The following is a 7,245-nucleotide window of genomic DNA, read 5'->3' as shown; positions in this document are numbered from 1 at the left end:
AGGATGTAACAATTATTGAAGTTTGAAATATTGAATTAAGGACGTAGCACCCGCTCCCATTTCAACTTCTCATCATCAATTATAAAAGAATCCCGGCAAGAGAATAATAAGGAAACAACAATATGAACAATAGCATCCCGGCTAGGAAATCAACAATAATCCAACAATCCAATCACAAGGCAATTCCACCACCAAAAGTATGATTACACTCCAACAAGAGAATCACAGAGCAACCAAGAAGTGCAATAACCTTTACAAACAACAAGGCATGTAAAGCACGTGATAACTACACCGACAACCACAACTAATTGGACATATAACATATATACATGGGGTCATAGAAGAATTCACAATTAAGAGATAACAAAACAATAAAGAGAACAATCACTTCAATTGAGGCAGATAAGGGCCAAGTAACAAGTAAGAGTTAGAGGAAAGCTGACAACATCATATGGAGCATATAGAAGTAAATTAAACAATTAGAAAACGCAATCATAACGGAATACTTCCCACATAATCCACATAAGGACCTAAGAATCTTAAAGGGCAATTTTCCCACAAATAAGACCGAGCACACACTCGTCACCTCGTGTGCACGGACTACAATTAATATAGAGGACTCAAATCCTAAGGGGTAGTCCCCCACACAAGGTTATGCAAGATACTTACTTTTGTGAAGTTAGGCCAGTATTCCAAAATAGCCTTCTTGCTTGAATTGACCTTCGAGCAGTTCAAATCTAGTCAAATCAATTGTAGTACTCCATTAAAATATATTGGAAATATTTCCGAATAATAAAAATGTCGACTTGAAATTTACGTTAAAATGTCAACAAAAAGTCAAAGCGGGACCCGCCTCTCCGAACTCGACCTAATTTTTATAAAATCCAACCACCCATTCTGAAACGAGTTCAACCATACCAATTTTATCAAATTCCGACGTCAAATTGTTCTTCGGATCTCAAAAATTCATTTTAGAAATTTCTACAATTTTCTCCAAATTTTTACCCCAAATCACTAATCAAATGATAATATCAATGATAGATTCATGTATTTTAACAAAATCCAAGTTAGATTCACTTACCCCGATGATTTTCTTGAAAAACCTTCGAAAATCGCCTCAAACCGAGCTCCCTAGGTCAAAATATGAAATAGAACCCTAAACCTCGTATTTATAGTTCACCTCCCGGATTCCACCAATGCTGACCGCACAAAATCGAGTGCGGTCCGCACTAGAGCCAGTGCTGTCAGCACAAAATCCACTACCCCCGCAGTGGATTTTGACTGCAGGGACATGCTTTAGTATTTTGGATATAACCTTCGCTACAGATTTCCAAATGCCTATTATAATATGTTTCAGAAAACTAGATTCAACGATCTACAACTTTCATATTTGAATCATCCCCAAATTCCATATAGATCAAAAGCTATGAGCTTCCGAAGTCGGACCAGTGACCCTACGGACCATTTTTGGTGTGCGGCCACACACCATTTTGTGTGGTCCGCACTGAAGTCCGCATAAAATGGTGTGCGGTCTGCACTACCCTCTGTGGTATGCAAAATTTTGGTGAGGGCCGCACTCCCAAAAGTACCAAAACCATCTCAGAGTTCCGAAATGTCTGGACTCGCTCAAAATTTACTCTGAAACTCATCCGAGGCCCCCGGGGCCTCAACCAAATGTACCAACACATCCCATAACATCATTAAATTTAGTCTAGCCTTAGAATAACTCAAAACAACACCAAAACACCAAATCCACCTCGGGTTCAAGCCTAAGGACTTAGAAACTTTCAAATTCCACAAACAACGCCGAAACATATCAAATCAAGTCCGATTGACCCCAAATTTTGCACACAAGTCATAAATAATATAATGGAGCTATTCCAACTTCTTGAGTTGGATTTTGATATTGATATCAAAAAGTCAACCCCTTGGTCAAACTTCCAAATTACGACTTCTCGTTTTCGCCATTTCAAGCCTAATTAAACTACAAACTTCCAAATAATATTTTTTTTCCCGGACATACTCCTAAATCCAAAATCACCATACGGAGCTATTGGAATCGTCAAAAATCTATTCCGGATTCGTTTACTCCTATTGCACCTTCCGATCAATATAATTCAACTTAAGCTCTCTTCTTGGAGACTAAGTGTCTCAATTCCTTTCAAACCTTTTCGAACCTGAACCAATTTCCCTGGCAAGTTACATAAGAACCGTGAAGCATGAATTTAGAAGTATATGGGGAAACAAGGTTGTACTTATTCAAAATGACTGATCGGGTCGTTACATTTACACAAGGCTAACCACTGCCTTTCTCTACTTGTACAAGGCTAAACACTGCCTTCATCTCTTACTTAAGGCTATTGCCATCATGTATTGCATAATACTAAACATTGCTTTCATCCTTGCATAAGGCTAAACAGTGCCTTCTTAAATATTTCATAAAGGTAAACACTGTTTTCATCCTTGCATAAGGCTAAACATTGCTTCACATCATTTGCATGGATAAAATATCGCCCCATACTGCATTTGCATGGCTGAAAGATCGCCACATACTGCATTGCATCATACTACATCTGTATGGCTAAAAGATCGCCACATACTGCATTGCATCATACTGCATTGCATGGCTGAAAGATCACCCCTTACTGCATCTGCATGGCTGAAAGATCGCCTCATACTGCATTCCATGGCTGAAAGATCTCCATATACTTCATTGCATGACTGAAAGATCGCCCCATACTGCATCTGCATGGCTGAAAGATCGCCTCATATTGCATTGCATCATACTGCATTGCATGGCTGAAAGATCGCCACATACTGCATTGTATGGCTGAAAGATCGCCACATACTTCATTGCATGGCTGAGAGATCACTCTCATACTGCATTTGCATGGCTGAAAGATCGCCACATAATGCATTGTATGGCTGAAAGATCGCCACATACTTCATTGCATGGCTGAAAGATCACTCTCATACTGCATTTGCATGGCTGAAAGATCGTCGCATACTGCATCTGCATGGCTGAAAGGTCGCCTCATACTGCATCTGCATGGCTGAAAAATCGCATTATATTGCATTGCATGGCTGAAAGATCGCCCCATACTGCATCTGCATGGCTGAAAGATCGCCCCATACTGCATTGCATGGCTGAAAGATCGCCTCATACTGCATCTATATGGCTGAAAGATTGCATCATGCTGCATTGCATGGCTGAAAGACGGCCTCATATTACATCTGCATGGCCGAATGATTGCCTCATACTGCATTGCATGGCTGAAAGACCGCCTCATACTACATTGCATGGCTGAAAGATCACCTCATACTATATTGCATGGCTGAAAGATCGCCTCATACTGCATCAGCATGGCTGAAAGTTCGTCTCATACTATATTGCATGGCTGAAAGATCGCCCCATACTACATCTACATGATTGCCTCATACTGCATGGCATGACTGAAAGATCGCCCCATACTACATTGCATGGCTGAAAGATCGCCTCATACTGCATTTCATGGGCTGAAAGATTGCCAAATTATCCAACGGTATCATAGTCTAAAGGCACCATTTTCATGGCCTAAGGATCCGATTTTGCACATAATTATTCAAAGGCGTCATAGTTCAAAGGCATCATCTTCATGGCCTAAGAATATCTTATTATACGCTTCATGGCCCAAGACATCATTATCCAAGGACATCATTCTCATAGTCCGAAGACAATATTCATGGTTTAAAGGGAATTTGCATCATGTTTAAATATTTTACGTAAATTACATTCATTGTATTAATTCTTACATGTGCTTACATGCTAATTATCTTTTATAGCAATACTTGAAGTTTGTAGGTACAAGACGCAAAATATCACAATAAGTTCTTGTTATCAAACTGGGGCAATTTTCACATCCAGTATCTCTCTATTTTTTATTTTTACTCAATTCCAACATCACCTCCACTTGAGACAGGAATAATTTCTAGAATTAACATCTCCTTGAAGTAGTAAGTGTGCCTTCATCCTCTTTATAATATTAGTTTTCACTACTTACTTCTATTTCCTCAATTTTTGCAACAATCTCTACTTTACTCAGAATCACATTACTTCCCAATCTTATTTTCACCACGCAACCTTCTATTTTTATACGATCACAATATCTAGTATGATCATAATTAAATACTAGAGCAAATTTTTAGGGATTCATGTCCTTCCCTAATCTAGAACTACACACGGTCTGATTCTAGTAAAGCCCGGGATATGTAGGCAACTCAAAAACCAGGGTTCTGCCACAATATTTTAAAAAACTCTTATTCCTTTTTGTTCTTACACTATCTCATCAGTCGGACAAAATTGACTACTACGTCAATTTCTTTGCCCGACAACTCTTTCATCATTCTTGGGAAAAGAGGGGCAACTGTTGACACCCTATTTTGTCCTCCTATACCTGAATTTGTCATACTGAGCTGCTATTTTAACTTTAAAAAGTCATAATGATAGTTTTAATATTTTTATCTTAATTCGAGTATTATAAGTTCATCCTTTACCTTTATTATATTTTTTGCTACATATTTTATTCGTTAAATTAATAATTTCCCTTAACATAAGGCATTATAATTTATTTTTAAGTATATTTAAGTAAAGGTGTATTTATTTAAATATTTATTTCCGCCTCACATATTTTATGCAAGTATTTGAATTACCTTTTGTTAATTATCTTCTTTAACTTAATATTATCATTATTTACAGTGTCATCATTGGCGGCGTTGTTGTTATTGTTATTATTTTTATATTTTTTTAAAAGAAATTTTCTATATATTAGCAACTTTTAAAAAATATAAAGCATTTACAATTTATTTTTAGCTTGATCAAATATTTATAAAATAGGATTTATTTTTCATCTTCTTGTATTTTATTTACTAATTATCATTCCCAGTTATTTTATTACTATGTCATTCTACACTTTACCCAAAATTCCCTAAGCCTAATCTCAAAAATTATCCCAAATCTTCTTCCCCAATTTCCCGTCAACCCCATCACCGAACACCGCTATTCCCCTCCTTAAATTATTTGATCCATTTACTTTATTTAGCTTTTCTCTCCTTACTTTTTTTTATTTTTATTTTTTCATGCCTTAATTATCCTTTTTATTTTTTTACTAATTGTCATTGACAATCTCTTCCCTAATCACTCAAATTAGAAAGTATTTCTTCCTTTAAAGAACGATTTTTAGCAGAAAATTTGGGGGTATGAATCTTTTTGGAGAATCTGTCCAAATTCAAGATCTCTCACAAAGTAAGATAAAAGCTTTGATACTTTTCCATTTTTTCTTTCCTTTACAGATCATTGCTTCTTCTTTCTTGTACCTATCTTGGTTATAAAAAGTCCGAATCTTTTCATGTGATTTTTTTTAAGTTTAAAGCTGCACACAATCTTTATTTGATTGGCACTCACTCTAACGGCTCCTTGCCTTTTAATTCAAGACCATATTTTGCAGAATCCTAATTTCTCTACTTCCCTTTTATAATTTGAACTCTAGTGTTGAGTTAGTCTTATAAATACATCAGTAGGATACTTATGGGGAGGACTACATTTTGATCACAGCTATTCCCTGCGATTATCATACATATTATTTACTAAGATTCATTACACCAGTTACTCTTTAATTCTCGCTTTGCCGGCTGTAAGGCGAGGCAAAGTTTATTTCTTTCCATCCCTCTCGATATTTGGATTCTTTTATGTTCCTGCTATTCAAAGTTCATCGCTGGGATTGTTGGTTTATTTTTGCTGTCGAAGCTCTTTTCGCGGGCTATTTATTTGGATTTCAGGTTTCTTATTAATTTGGCACTTTGCAACAGATTAGTTTCTTGTCATTCTATTTTTAGTTTCCCTATTGTGATATTAGCTAAGTATAGATGCGACGACCCGACCCGTCGTCACGTGAGTTACCGTCCCGTTTCCTCCATTTTATGCTTCTTCATGTTTCGTTGTCGGTATTCGGTGTGTTAAAGTTAAATCGGATTGGTTTTGATAGGAGATGAGACACTTAGTATCTTTAAGGAAGGCTTGTTTTGAAAAAGTCAACCGGGTGTTGACTATTGAGTTAGAGGGCTCGGATGTGATTTCCGGTGATTCGGTTAGCTTCGGGGGATGATATGTGGCTTAGGAGTGTGATCGGAATTGATTTTAGAGGTCCGGAGTAGAATTAGGCTTGAATTGGCGAAGTTAGTATTTTGGAGATTTCCGGTTGATAGGTAAGATTTTGATCCGAGAGTCGGAATGGAATTCCGAGAGTTGCAGTGGCTTTGTTAGGTGATTTTGGATGTGTGTGCACAGATCATTCGAAGGTGTTTTGGTCGGGTTTTTGATCAAATGCGTGATTTAGAAATTTTAAAAAAACTTAGGCTTGAATTCGATGTAATTCGATGATTTTGGTGTTAGTCGAGGTATTTTGATGATTGGACCAAGTTTGGATGATGTCTTAAGATATGATGGTGCGTTTGGTTGAGGTCCCGGAGGCCTCGGGGCGATTTCGGATGGCTAACGGGAAGTTTGGAGTTGTAAAATGCAGCAGAAAAATTGCAGAGTATTTTTGTTCTATGCGATCGCAGAGGGTGTCATGTGATCGCATAGAAGGAATTTGAGGGGCTGTTTGGTTGTGCTATGCGATCGCGGTGGAAGGCATGCGATCGCATAGGGTAAAGACCTTGTGTTATGCGATCGCAGAGAGGCCTATGCGACCGCATAGGGCTAAATCTGGGGGCAGAATATTTGTGCTATGCGATCGCATGGGCTCTAATGCGATCGCATAGAAGGAGCTACAGTGATCTGGGCAGAATGTTAAAACATTTCATCCGCGAACCCAACCCATTTTTCCTCCATTTTTGAGTAACCTTGACAGCTTTTGAATGGGAATTGAAGGGGTTTTGACGGAAAGTGATTGGAGTTTAGTCCTATGAACTAAATATATGATTAAATTGTGAAATCATCTTCGAAATTCATGAAAATATAGCCAAATTGTAAGAAATTAGGGCTTGAAATTGAAATTCTAAATTTGGGATTTGAGGGGCCATTTGTGGTCCGACTTGAGAGATTTTTGTATGTATAGACTCGTGGCGAGATAAGGAACCCGATGACGTAAAAATTTCTGAGTTTCGAGACGTGGGCCCGGGGCTCGGGTTTTTGCCAACTTCGTGATTCTTGATATTTTTCGATTGTTTTCGATTGGGTATTGTTCCCTTAGCATATTGTGATGTATT

Source organism: Nicotiana sylvestris, chromosome 9 (genome assembly GCF_000393655.2).
Source record: "Nicotiana sylvestris chromosome 9, ASM39365v2, whole genome shotgun sequence".
Lineage (NCBI taxonomy): Eukaryota > Viridiplantae > Streptophyta > Magnoliopsida > Solanales > Solanaceae > Nicotiana > Nicotiana sylvestris.
Note: the sequence above shows the minus strand (reverse complement) of the source record.